The sequence below is a fragment of the Schistocerca serialis genome, chromosome 8 (genome assembly GCF_023864345.2).
Source record: "Schistocerca serialis cubense isolate TAMUIC-IGC-003099 chromosome 8, iqSchSeri2.2, whole genome shotgun sequence".
Taxonomy (NCBI): Eukaryota; Metazoa; Arthropoda; class Insecta; order Orthoptera; family Acrididae; genus Schistocerca; species Schistocerca serialis.
The window spans coordinates 248821071-248834930 of record NC_064645.1 but is presented as its reverse complement, the minus strand read 5'-3'; positions in this window follow the sequence as shown (position 1 = coordinate 248834930).

Genomic DNA, 13860 nt, shown 5'->3' with positions numbered 1-13860 from the left:
GAATCTGCTTAGTGTATTCATCTCTTGGTCTCCCTCTACGATTTTTACCCTCCACGCTGCCCTCCAATGCTAAATTTGTGATTCCTTGATGCCTCAGAACATGTCCTACCAACCGATCCCTTCTTCTGGTCAAGTTGTGCCACAAACTTCTCTTCTCCCCAATCCTATTCAATACTTTCTCATTAGTTATGTGATCTACCCATCTAATCTTCAGCATTCTTCTGTAGCACCACATTTCGAAAGCTTCTATTCTCTTCTTGTCCAAACTATTTATCGTCCATGTTTCACTTCCATACATGGCTACGCTCCATACAAATACTTTCAGAAACGACTTCCTGACACTTAAATCTATACTCGATGTTAACAAATTTCTCTTCTTCAGAAACGATTTCCTTGCCATTGCCAGTCTACATTTTATATCCTCTCTAATTCGATCATCATCAGTTATTTTGCTCCCCAAATAGCGAAACTCCTTTACTACTTTAAGTGTCTCATTTCCTAATCTAATACCCTCAGCATCACCCGACTTAATTCGACTACATTCCATAATCCTCGTTTTGCTTTTGTTGATGTTCATCTTATATCCTCCTTTCAAGACGCTATCCATTCCGTTCAACTGCTCTTCCAAGTCCTTTGCTGTCTCTGACAGAATTATAATGTCATCGGCGAACCTCAAAGTTTTTATTTCTTCTCCATGGATTTTAATACCTACTCCGAATTTTTCTTTTGTTTCCTTTACTGCTTGCTCAATATACAGATTGAATAACACCGGGGAGAGGCTACAACCCTGTCTTACTCCCTTCTCAACAACTGCTTCCCTTTCATGTCCCTCGACTCTTATAACTGCCATCTGGTTTCTGTACAAATTGTAAATAGCCTTTCGCTCCCTGTATTTTACCCCTGCCACCTTCAGAATTTGAAAGAGAGTATTCCAGTCAACATTGTCAAAAGCTTTCTCTAAGTCCACAAATGCTAGAAACGTAGGTTTGCCTTTCCTTAATCTTTCTTCTAAGATAAGTCGTAAGGTCAGTATTGCCTCACGTGTTCCAACATTTCTACGGAATCCAAACTGATCTTCCCCGAGGTCGGCTTCTACTAGTTTTTCCATTCGTCTGTAAAGAATTCGTGTTAGTATTTTGCAGCTGTGGCTTATTAAACTGACTGTTCGGTAATTTTCACATCTGTCAACACCTGCTTTCTTTAGGATTGGAATTATTGTATTCTTCTTGAAGTCCGAGGGTATTTCGCCTGTTTCATACATCTTGCTCACCAGATGGTAGAGTTTTCTTAGGACTGGCTCTCCCAAGGCCGTCAGTAGTTCCAATGGAATGTTGTCTACTCCAGGGGCCTTGTTTCGACTCAGGTCTTTCAGTGCTCTGTCAAACTCTTCACGCAGTATCGTATCTCCCATTTCATCTTCATCTACATCCTCTTCCATTTCCATAATATTGTCCTCAAATACATCACCCTTGTATAGACCCTCTATATACTCCTTCCACCTTTCTGCTTTCCCTTCTTTGCTTCGAACTGGGTTTCCATCTGAGCTCTTGATGTTCATGTGTTTAACTTAATTTAATTCATTCCCTCATTAATGAAGTGTACCAGCGGTATCTTCTGCCTTATGGCCGTTGACGTTCCAGTGACCTGCCCTGGTCGCTGAAGTAGTTTTTGGCAGTGTATTTTCCTCGTCGTGTTGATGCTGTCCAGCACGGCGTGCAGTTCGACAGCTGAGGTGTTGTAGTTTTGGGCATTTATTCAGACTTGGCTGGATTGGGCACGAGTATCCAGAACGTTGAGCTATTGACCTCTTATTGTCGTTTTTATGGTCGAGTGGAGCAGAAATAATCTTGTTGGTTGGTCCGTTGGCTGGTTTTCGGTTGGGTTGCCTTCCGATTAAGAGGTTGTCGGTCTGGCTGCCTGTCTCACCTAAACGTGCGTTAGTGTTACCTTCCCAGGCCGATCCTTGTAACCTTCTGAGCGCCGCTTCTTGTGTTTTACATAGTGATTTCCTTTTTAGTCTTAAGTACTCTGTGTGGCCTCCAGCCGAGTTTGAACCTTTCAAAGTTAAAATTGAAAATTCCTTGTGCCTTAAGCCTTAGGCCGTAAATTGGTTTCAAATTGGTATGTGGGCTTCAGGCGAGTTTCCAGCCTTTTCAAATCAAAAGTTGAAAAATTTTGTCTAGGCCTTAAGCAGGAAGAAATATTTTCTATTATGTGTTTGTAAACTGGCATGCGGTGGCGGCGATGACGATAGAGACGTCGACGAGGCATATTGCTTCAATGCTGTTGCAGATAGAGCTCACAGCGGAATGATTCCACTGGCGTGCACTGCCCGCTTATATAGTGAACGCGTGACCTTCGTTACGTAACGCGCTGATAATGGACTTAGACTCTGCGGGCACCAGCGAGAAAGCGTTATCCCGGACGCGTGCTGTAGACGTTCTAGCAGCACGCGTCGGCTGGTGCGCCGGCCTAGCGCCGAGCCAAGCGGGTTGCGTAAGCTGTCGGCTAGGCGCCCAGCGGGCAGTGCGACAGTATGCTTTGTTGATTTTTTCAAACTTTTGCATCCTTGAGCATGGCATGCGGTGGATGTCGAGTTAATTTTTCACTCGATGTTGCAACTGGGGCAGCTGGCAGTGGGTGGTTTACACTCACAATTGTCCGCTGTGAGAATGCATCTCTACCTGGACTAGAATCTTTTGCCGACCGAGATCGCATACAAGGCATAGCACTGTGGAATCGACCCGAAGACGCAAAGTAGACCTAGTTTTGTTTATAGTAATATGTCTTTTACTCTGTATACCCGTTCTTGTAGGAAAGTTTCTAATGATGAGAAAATACTTGTACGGTTGAAAGGACTTGGTGTACTTGCTGAAAATGTAACTGTAACTGGTAATGTAACCCTGTATTGTAATTATTAATAAAGTGTGATCTGTAGCGTCAGCCATTAACCGGTGAGTGTACATCGCGAACCGGGGGCTCAAGGATGCAATAGTTTGAAAAAATTAACAAAGCATAGTGCCGCACTGTCCGCTGGGCGCCTAGACGGCTGGTTATGCAACCCGCTTGGCTCGGCGCTTGGCCGGCGCACCAGCCGACACGTGCTGCTAGAACGTCTACTGCACGCGTCCGGGATAATGCTTTCTCGCTTTTTCGCTCGATTTACTCTGTATACCCGTTCTTGTAGGAAAGTTTCTAATGATGAGAAATTACATGTATGGATCAAAGGACTTTGTGTACTTGCTGAAAATGTAACTTGTGTGATGTCCTTAGGTTAGATAGGTTTAAGTAGTTCTACGTTCTAGGGGACTTATGACCACAGCAGTTGAGTCCCATAGTGCTCAGAGCCATTTTTTTGAAAATGTAACTATTTCTCGCTGGTGACTGCAAAGTCCGTTATCAGCGCGTTACGTAGCCTTCAGCTGAGTTTTCCAGCTTAAATTAAAAATTGGAAATTTCTTTGTTTGGGCTTTAAGCCATGAGATTGTTTGAGATTCGTATGTGGACTTCATCCCAGAGCTATGTAAAGCATTTTAGGATAAAGCCTTTATCCTTTTTTAGTTGAAATTTAGAAGCTCTTCCCTTTAGGCCTTAAGCCGTAAAATTGTTTTATGCATGGTGTGTGGCCTTCAGCAGTGTTTTATGCTCTCTTAAGTGAAAAATTCAAAATCCTTGTCTTGCCCTTAAGTCATAAGATTGTTATTCTTTAGTATGAGGCCTTCAGCCGTCTTTCACACGAAATATTTTAAGATAAGGACTTCAACCATTGCAAATTGAAAGCCGTTCCTCCTAGGCCTTAAGCCGTTCAATTGTTTTGTTGATATGCGGCCTTCAACCGAGTTTTCAGCCTATCTAAACTAAACTTTGAAAATCTTTGTCTCGGCCTTAAGCCACAACACTGTTCTTGATTAATGTGAGTCCTTCCGCCGAGTTCTATGGGAGAAATTTAAGCTAAGGCTTTTAGCCTATTTATACGAGGGCTGTCCAGAAAGTAAGTTACGATTGATCGCGAAATGAAAATCAGAAATGTTTCATTTGTAACAGTTAGCTACACATTTCAGCTACTTCTCTACGTAGTCGCCGTTCTGACTCAGACATTCGTCGTAACGTTGTACCAAGTTTCCAATACCCTCATCATAGAAGGCAGCCGCCAGTGCTTTCCGCCAATTCTCTACGCTGGCCTAAAGCTCGTTGTCTGTGCCAAAATGTTGTCTTCATAGCCAGCGGTTCGTTTGAGCAGAGATGAAACTCAGTGGGAGACAATTATGGGCTGTGTTGTGGGTAACCAAACATTTCCAATTGAAACGATGCAGGAACATCTTCATTGCCCCTGCAGAATGAGGCTGAGAATTGTCTTGAAGAAGAAACCGCACGACAGTTATGTAATGTTGGTTGCATAGCTTCAGGGGAAAATTCTCACCAGGCCCTCGTACTTGGCGGGAGACACTATTTTCTATAACATCTTTACGCGCTCACTAAGAGCTCAGGAATGAAAAGAGCTGCATAATTCTACCTAGAGTCATACTAGAGACACTGCCCAACACATCTTTGCAAAGCTTTATCGGATTTTCATAGTCGTTTCCATTTCGCGACCTTACTTTCTGGATAGCCCTCGTATTGAAGATAAATTTTTTTCTAAGGAAGTGAAACCTCTAGAAGAACTCCTGTACCTCAATTCCTTGCTTAGGCCTTGCGCCTTGGATTTTCGATGTGGCCTTCAGACGATCTAAATTAAATCAAAGGAGGTCTTTCGTTAAAACCTTGAGAGTTTGATTCTTGCTTGTGTGATTGTGTGTTTAAAGAAAGAAAATTTATATGATGAGTGCAACTGACAGTAACTTATGTCGGCCCTTTTTCACAAATACGACCGCATGCGCTCTGTCCTGCTAGCCCAGGGATTTCACTCTGGTTTGTGACTACATCAGAAACTTTACACCGTGTTACAAAAGTGACGCTCACTGGGTGTTCTGGAATACGGTTCTTTAACCGTAACTTAGTATAATCCGACCAAACTGCTTACAGACTTGCAACCAAATATAGGTAATGACATTTATTTGATTAGAAATTGTTTGCAGCGATAAAAATTACGAACGAATTCGATTATTCGAGCTTTCACGCTGTGCCATATGCTCTTACAAGTTGTGTGCTGTTATTTGTAGAACAGATATTAGGTAGTGTGATCCGACCACAGCTTATCATTTGCGAGCCATCGTTACTAAGGATCACACAAGCCAACCAAAATTGTGTAGTGACCCTACAATTGTAGATAAAACTTAAGAGAATCTATATTGTTTTCTATGCCGGTTAAAATTTTCAAAGAAAATGTCACATACCCTTCAATCCTGGATTTAGCCTGCTAACTGTAAGACTAAAAGACATTGACAATAAAATTCGAAGGCAAAAAAAGGAAACAAGAACTTTAAAGTTATTTTTCGAGGTAATTAACCTTCAGGAGTCTGAGATGTTTCAGGAGAAAATTTCTGCAACGTAATAACAAAGTTCCTTCATTCCTCAGCTCTAAAAAGATGGTCTGCGCCAGGAAATACCGCAGATGTGCTACGTGTACGTTTATGCGAAGATTAATTAACGGCCCGGCTGAAACTGCTGACCCTGATCAAGTTTCCGTTAAAATAGCGCCATGTCTTACACGCTTCGTTGTGAATCACAAGCTCGCTATTCGTTTTTCGCGCTAATGTAAGTAAATTCAGTCCCATTCAAATTTGTAACGTGGAATATATACTGGCTGTTAATGATAGTGGTGGTATTTCTCACCTTGACGAATAGACTCAACGGATTAGTATAATAAGGAACTTGTTTCATAACTTGACTGCTCATTGAGATAAAAGCTTCCTTGTTTCGAATGGAACCATTATTCCCTTTAATACAAATTTAAAGTGATAACTGTTTCACAAGAATTACTAATAATTAGAACATAAAAACTAGTCTAAAATTACTATGCTTCTGTTGTTCTTGCCACCTTCTGGATGTACGCATCTGATGTTACTCCTCATTAAAGTGTATGTTGTTAGATAAGAGATCAATTGGAAATTTCCCATTTAAGAAGTTGAAAGAAGCACAGTGTAATCTTCAAGGTCAAGTTTACTATAACGTATACAGCGTTAGTTCATATTATGTTCGTAATAAATGAATACCGTAGCATCCATAAATCATCAAAAGTAAACACAAAGTTGATCTATTTTAAAAAAAGAGCAGATAAAAATTCGCTTGACTCCTCTCCTTTCTCTGCGACTATATAAGAATAGATTAGATTGGTTTGAAGTCAAAGGCATAGTATCGACAGTAATTAAGAGATATATACCAAATATATTAATGAACGATGATACTGATTCTCTATGCTACACAAAGCGAGTCATAACACTGTTTCAGACGCAACGAAAAAGGCATGCTAATTTAAAAGAACGCAAAATGCCCAGGATTCGCGAAGTTTTACAGAAGCTAAAAACTTAGCATGGAATCCAATGCGAGATGCTTTTAACAGGTTCCTCGACGGAACTCTGTCTCGAAATCTGGCAGAAAACCGAAAGAGATTCTGGTCGTATGTTACACTAGCGGCAAGAAGCAATGAATTCCTTCACAGCGGGATAACAACGGTGATGTTATTGAGGACAGTACCACTAAGACAGATTTACTAAACACAGTTTTCCGAATTCCTTCAAAAAGAAGACGAATTCCAGTATTCGAATCAAGAACAACTGTCAACATAAGTAACTTAGCAGATACCCTCGGTGTAGCGAAGCAGCTTAAAACAATGGAGGCAAGGTCTCCGGTCCAGATTGTATACCAGTCAGGTTTGTTTCAAAGTATGCTAATACAACAGTTTCATATATAGCAATCATATACAACCGCTGGCTCGTCGAAAGATCAGTGCCTAAAGAATGGAAAGTTGCACAAGTCACACCAATACCCAAGAAAGCAAATGGTGTTAATCACCTGAGTTACAGACCCATATCATAAACGTCAGTTTGCAATAGGATTTTGGAGCATATACCGTGTCAGAACATTTTGAATACCTCGAAGAAAACGATTTATTGACAAATAGTCATCACGGAAACAGAAATATCATTTTTGTGAAGCCCAACTAACTCTTTATTCTCACGAGGTAATGAGGGCTATAGATAAGGGATGTCAAATTGACTCCATATTTTTTTTCCAGAAGGTTTTGACGCCGTTTCTCACACAATCAAATTGAGTGACCTCGTGATTTTTTGTCAGAAAGTGAACACCTCGTAATAACTGACGAAAAGTCATCGAGTAAAACAGAAGTGAGTTACGGCTTTTCCCGAGGTAGTGTTACACGCCCTCTGCCATTCCTTATCTATATAAATGACTCAATAGACAATCTGAGCAGCTCTCTTAGGTTGTTTGCAAATGAGACTGCCATTTACTGTCTTGTAAAGTCATAAGATAGTCAAAACTAATTGAAAATGATTTAGACAAGATATCTGTATGTTGAGAAAGGTAGCAATTCACCCTAAATAATGAAAAGTGTGATGTCATCCAACTGAGTACGAAAATAAATACGCCAGATTTCGGTTACACGATAAACCACACATATCTAAAGGTTGTAAATTCAACTAAATATTTACGAATAACGATTGCGAATAACTTACTGTTGTAGGGGAATCTAACCAAAGACTGTGATTTATTGGCAGGACCCTTAGAAAATGCAGCAGGTCTACTAAAGCGTGGGCTTACGCTACTCGTGTCTGCCCTCTTCTGGAATATTCCTGCGTGGTGTGGGATCCGCATCAGATCAGATTCGCCGAGGATATAGAAAAGGTTAAAAAAAGGGCAGCTCTTTTTGTATTATCTCAAAAGAGGGGAGAGAGTGCCAGGAACAGGATACGTAAATTGGGGTGGTAATCATTAAAACAGATGCGTCTTTCGTTGCGGCGGGATCTTCTGCCGAAATTTTAATCACTAACTTTCTCCTCCGATTGCAAAAATATTCGGTTGGCACCCACCAACATGGGGATATATTGATTCAAATAGCTTTAAGCACTATGGAACTTAACATCTGAGGTCATCAGTCCCCTAGACTTAGAACTTTTTAAACCTAAGTAACCTAAGGACATCACACACATCCATGCCCGAGGCAGAATTCGAACCTGCGACCGTAGCAGCAGCGCGGTTCCGGACTGATGCGCCTAGAACCGTTCGGCTACAGCGGCCGGCCATAGGAGTAAATGATCAACATGATAAAATAATAGAAATCAGAGCGTGCACAAAAATATGTAAGTGCTTATTTTTCCCACTCTCCGTTCGAGAATCGAACGGTAGTGAAATTGCTTGAAGTTGACTCGATGAACCGTCTGCCAAGCACTTAACTGTAAATTGTGAAATGATCATATATATGTGGGTGTTAATGTAAACGTGTACATTATCAGAATATTATTAATTACTATGCGTATTTATGTGTTTAACCACCTCCATGTCTTAACATTTGAGAAATTTCATTTCTCGGATAAGGTACAATGAATTGTAAAATATTGCCATACATGGCAAAAAAAGAATTTCCTTTTTTTTAATTTATATACTTCAAACTCAGGTCAAAAAAGTGTTGACGAATTGCTATGAAATCATCCGATGGCGACTTGGTAATCAGTCGATTCTGCTTATGGTACTATTTGTTTGATCTGAGGCTGAAATCTACAACAAAAAGCAAAAAGATTATAAAGATGGTCACTGTATTTCCCTTGGGCAGTACTGCTAATTTGAGTGTGAATGCCTTTCTATTGTAAATCTCCGTAGCAAAAGTATAGAGTGAGCAGCATTGTCACTTCACACACACACACACACACACACACACACACACAGACACAGAGAGAGAGAGAGAGAGAGAGAGAGATATGGGAGTTGTTAATTGTTTTTGTTTTTGGTTAGACGTTTGCAGCCAAATAAGGGATATATGCGCATCCCATTGATGTAACTCCGCTTCAGGCCGCTGCAGTGCGCTGCAGTGTGTTGCTACATGATGTAACATAATGCAACTTTTTGGCTGTCAAGAACGTGATAGGAGCCTTTTGAATCACCAATCTTGTGACTGGTTTGAAGCGCCCTGCCACGAATTTCTCACCTGTGCCAACCTATTCATCTCAAAGTAGCACTTGCACCCTACGTTCTCAATTATTTGTTGAATGTATTCTAATCTCTGTCTTCCTCTAGAACTGTTGTCCTCTACAGGTTTCTCTGGAACTCTGGTAGTTATTCTCTGTTGTCTTATCATATTTCACATCATCCTGACCCTTCTTGGTGTGTTTTCCATATGTTTCTTTCTTTGATGATTCTGTGGAGCAGCTACTCATTACTTGCATTACCAGCCCATCTACTTTTCAACATTCCTCTGTAGCACCGTATTTCAGTTGCTTCGATTTTATCCTGTTCCGTGTTTCTTACAATATATGATTCACTATCATACACTGCTATGCTGCAAATGTAGATTCTGAAAATTTCTTCCGCAAATTAAGGCTTATCTTTGATACTAGTAGTTTTCTCCGTCTCAAGTATACCATTTTTGTCTGTGTTAGTCTATTTTTTATGTTCTCCTTGCTCCGTCCTCAATGGGTCATTTTGCTTCCAAAGTTGCAGATTTCCTTAACTCAGTCTAATGCGTGGTCATCAGATCTGATGTTAAGTTTATCGCTGTTCAATAAATTAAGTATATAGCCATTCGACTGCATAAAGTTTACTGTAGTAAGGCTATAGGACTTATTATAATAAACTTTATAAAACCCATTGGTTGTATACATCATTTAATGGACGTTTTAATAGACGTTTATTTGTGGTTACTGCTGTCATCCATATATAAACTTATTTATCGTCTCATTTCTGATATTCCTCATTAGTTTCGCATTTTCGGTTTACTCTCAATACATATTTTGTACAGATACAATATGTGTCAGATGAGTATGTGCCAAGCAAGAGCGTAAGAGATGGAACAGAGCCGCCGTGGTACAACACCTGAGTTAGAAAACTGCTGCGGAAGCAAAGGGAAATTCACAGCAAACATAAACATAGCCAAAGCCTTGCAGACAAACAAAAATTACGCGAAGCGAAATGTAGTGTGAGGAGGGCTATGCGAGAGGCGTTCAAAGAATTCGAAAGTAAAGTTCTATGTACTGACTTGGCAGAAAATCCTAAGAAATTTTGGTCTTATGTCAAAGCGGTAGATGGATCAAAACAAAATGTCCAGACACTCCGTGACCAAAATGGCACTGAAACAGAGGATGACAGACTAAAGGCCCAAATACTAAAAGTCTTTTTCCAAAGATGTTTCACAGAGGAAGACTGCACTGTAGTTCCTTCTCTAGATTGTCGCACAGATGACAAAATGGTAGATATCGAAATAGACGACAGAGGGATAGAGAAACAATTAAAATCGCTCAAAAGAGGAAAGGCCGCTGGACCTGATGGGATACCAGTTCGATTTTACACAGAGTACGCGAAGGAACTTGCCCCCCTTCTTGCAGCGGTGTACCGTAGGTAGGTCTCTAGAAGAGTGCAGCGTTCCAAAGGATTGGAAAGGGGCACAGGTCATCCCCGTTTTCAAGAAGGGACGTCGAACAGATGTGCAGAACTATAGACCTATATCTCTAACGTCGACCAGTTGTAGAATTTTGGAACACATATTATGTTCTAGTATAATGACTTTCCTGGAGACTAGAAATTGTAGGAATCAGCATGGGTTTCGAAAAAGACGATCGTGTGAAACCCAGCTCGCGCTATTCGTCCACGAGACTCAGAGGGCCATAGACACGGGTTCCCAGGTAGATGCCGTGGTTCTTGACCTCCGCAAGGCGTTCGATACAGTTCCCCACAGTCTTTTAATGAACAAAGTACGAGCATATGGACTATCAGACCAATTGTGTGATTGGATTGAAGAGTTCCCAGACAGCAGAACGCAGCATGTCATTCTCAATGGAGAGAAGTCTTCCGAAGTAGGAGTGATTTCAGGTGTGCCGCAGGGGAGTGTCGTAGGTCCGTTGCTACTCAAATTATACATAAATGACCTTGTGGATGACACCGGAAGTTCACTAAGGCTTTTTGCGGATGATGCTGTGGTATATCGAGAGGTTGTAACAATGGAATATTTTACTGAAATGCAGGAAGATCTGCAGCGAATTGACGCATGGTGCAGGGAATACCAATTGAATCTCAATGTAGACAAGTGTAATGTGCTGCGAATACATAGAGAGAAAGATCCCTTATCATTTAGCTACAACATAGCAGGTCAGCAACTGGAAGCAGTTAATTCCATAAATTATCTGGGAGTACGCATTAGGAGTGATTTAAAATGGAATGATCATATATAGTCGATCGCCAGTAAAGCAGATGCCAGACTGACATTCATTGGAAGAATCGTAAGGAAATGCAATCCGAAAACAAAGGAAGTAGGTTACAGTACGCTTGTTCGCCCACTGCTTGAATACTGTTCAGCAGTGCGGGATCCGTACCAGATAGGGTTGATAGAAGAGATAGAGAAGATCCAACGGAGAGCAGCGCGCTTCGTTACAGGATCATTTAGTAATCGCGAAAGCGTTACGGAGATGATAGATAAACTCCAGTGGAAGACTCTGCAGGAGAGTCGCTCAGTAGCTCGGTACGGGCTTTTGTTGGTTTCGAGAACATACCTCCGCCGAGGAGTCAAGCAGTATATTGCTCTCTCCTACGTGTATCTCGCGAAGAGACCATGAGGATAAAATCAGAGAGATTAGAGCCCACACAGAGGCATGCCGACAATCCTTTCCACGAACAATACGAGACCGGAATAGAAGGGAGAACTGATAGAGGTACTAAAGGTACCCTCCCCCACACACCGTCAGGTGGCTTGCGGAGTATGGATGTAGATGTAGAAACATCTTGTAGTTCTTCCTCACCTCCACTAACGATAACAGTGTAATCAGCGTCTCTTGTAACTAGTATCTTTTCACCCTGTATTTTAATACCACTCTTGAAACTTTCTTTTATTTCCGTCATTGATTCTTCTATGTGTAGATTGAACACAAGGGGCGCAAGATTGCACCCCTGTGTTACAACCTTTTTAATCCGAGCAATTCGTTCTCGGTCTTTGAGTCTTAATGTTTCCTCTTCGTTCTTGTGCACAGCACATACTACATCTTTCCCTACAGCTTATTCCCATTTTTCTCAGAATTTGTAAATGCCTTGGCCTTTCTTAAATCCAAACTCATCTTCACCTAACAACTCTTCAAGTTTTTTTCCAGTCTTTTGTATAGTGTGCTTGTGAGCAAGTTGGATCCATGAGTTGTCAAGCTTAACTCTCTTTCTCCTCTTCCCTTGCTACTACCAAGCCCAATTCTCTCTTAACCTACTCCTTTCTCTGCAACCGCATTCAGGTCCTCCATGATTATTAGATTTACGCGCTGAATTACCCGTTCAATATCCTCATATACTTTCTCTATCTCTCTTCTGCTTGCTATGTCGGCATGTATAACTGAGCTATTGCTGTCGGCGTTAGTTTTGATATCAGTTCTGATGAGAACCACCGTATCACTGAACTGTTCGCAGCAATTCGCTCTCTGTCCTACTTTCCTAGTCACAACGAATGCTATTCCCATTATACATTTTTCTTGTGTGTCTTTAATGCAGTGGTTTCGTTGCCTTCTGCATCGTCATGTCGTTGATCATTGCTGATTTGTTCATCTTTTACTAGCAGTTTGCCACCGCAACGATAAGAAAGTCGTTGAACCTCAATCCATCCTTACGTCCTCTTAATTGCGTCCGTTGGCAGAATGGAGGAGAATTCTTATGCCGGAAGCCTTCGGTCGCCATCGCTGATGAATTTTACTCAATATTTAAGTACTGGCTAGGTTCGAACCCGGGACTCAGGACGTTTTGGTTATTAGTGAAAGACGCTACTCATAGACCTCTTCCCTAACGACCGTAACTGAATCTTGTATGTTTTGTGCACTGCCGCTACACTTTTTTGAATTTTTGTATTTAGTTTTATATTCATATTTCTATACCTATTTCCGAACTATTTTCAATTTATCAAATTGTTGATTTATATCTGTATCACTGTGCCAATACAGCCACGTCACCTGGTGGCAGTTTCCGGAAGTTATCTTTGTATCGACAACACTGTCAGTTGAATACTGATGGTGAGGGCGGACTCATTGACCTACACATTGTATAAAGGCTATTCTATTTGACATGATTATTTTTTGAACATTTGCTGTAATAACTTCCGTATCTTAATCCTTGAAGGTTTTTGTGAATACGCTTGTGCTTATAACTATATTTTTGTCGTAGCAGACGTTCTTACAATGGATTTCGCCCGAAATGCGCCAACGTACCAAATTTTTTTGAACAAGCGAACAATTCATTTCTGACAAACCTATTGAGCATTGACGTAAGTCCTTTCAAGCTTACCTCATAGTCGCAGACCACCTGTGTGAATTTATCTCCAATTAAGTGTATCATAACTTAATTGGTCGTTACCATTAATTACTAGATAATTTTGTTCCTTGACTTTCTACTTTCCCTTCACAGTACTCTCCTTGTTTTCGCTTTATTTTTAAAATTACCATTTCTAGCGTAATGTGCAAGATTTTTAATTTTCAGTAATTTCTTCCATTAAGGAACAGTAGTTTCTATAAAGCGAAAGCTGTTGGTTACCTGAGCTTATACTAACCACTTTGTATAGTTCTCTTCCCATTACATAAGACTTTGACGACTTTTGTTATCTAGAGGTTCTTTGAAATACTAAAAGCGCCATGTTTCACTCTTTTCACTGGGTAAACGCTGTCACGGCTAGCAAAGAATGTACATAGAAATATATTTAATTAAAAGTTTATATCCACTGTGTGAGGAAGCAGTTGA